This window comes from Atractosteus spatula, chromosome 11 (assembly GCF_055471065.1).
Source record: "Atractosteus spatula isolate fAtrSpa1 chromosome 11, fAtrSpa1.hap1, whole genome shotgun sequence".
Classification (NCBI taxonomy): Eukaryota; Metazoa; Chordata; class Actinopteri; order Semionotiformes; family Lepisosteidae; genus Atractosteus; species Atractosteus spatula.
Genome location: NC_142716.1, coordinates 20,025,448 through 20,026,122, shown reverse-complemented (window position 1 = coordinate 20,026,122; position 675 = coordinate 20,025,448). Strand labels below are relative to the sequence as shown.

Genomic DNA, 675 nt, shown 5'->3' with positions numbered 1-675 from the left:
GGGAAATTTGGCCAGGATGCCAGGGATACACCCCCACTCTTTTTGAGAAATTTCCTGGGATTTTTAATGACCATAGAGAGTCAAGACCTCAGTTTTACATTTCTTCTGACGGATGGCACCTTTTTACAGTATAGTGTCCCCATCACTGTACTGGGGCATTAAGACCCACATAGATCTTGGGGTGAGCACCCCCTGCTGGCCCCACTAACACCTATTGCAGAAGAATCCTTAGTTTTTCCCAGGAGGTCTCCCATTCAGGTACTGACTAGCTTCACACCTGCTTAGCTTCAGTGGGTTGCCAGTTGTGAGTTGCAGGGTGATATACCGGCTGGTAAATATGTGGCCTCCTCATAAAAGGCCTACCAGATATTAAACTGATAAGAACAGAAACTACACTTGATCTGAGCCATAGGCCAGAAGTGATAATACTAATCATACTCAGATTTGTGTGGTTCCAGTTATTTAGTATCAAGACACCAGTGTTTTGGACTGACATACAGAGATGTGAGAGAGAACCAGAAAATACAGCTGGAACAAGGTTAATGCTAATTTCTAATCCTGCAGTTTTTTTTAAAGTTGAAAACAGAGGACTAATCAAATTCAATGAAAAGATCAGTTAAACTAAGTAAGGGTTTCATTTACCTGTGATCACATTTTGAAAAGGCTATCTTAACA

The 675-nt window shown here is 41.5% G+C and overlaps 1 pseudogene; it reads right to left on the bottom strand.

Moving 5' to 3' along the window:
- Positions 1–311: 311 nt before the first annotated feature.
- Positions 312–424, bottom strand: LOC148823647 (U2 spliceosomal RNA; annotated as a pseudogene).
- Positions 425–675: the final 251 nt, after the last annotated feature.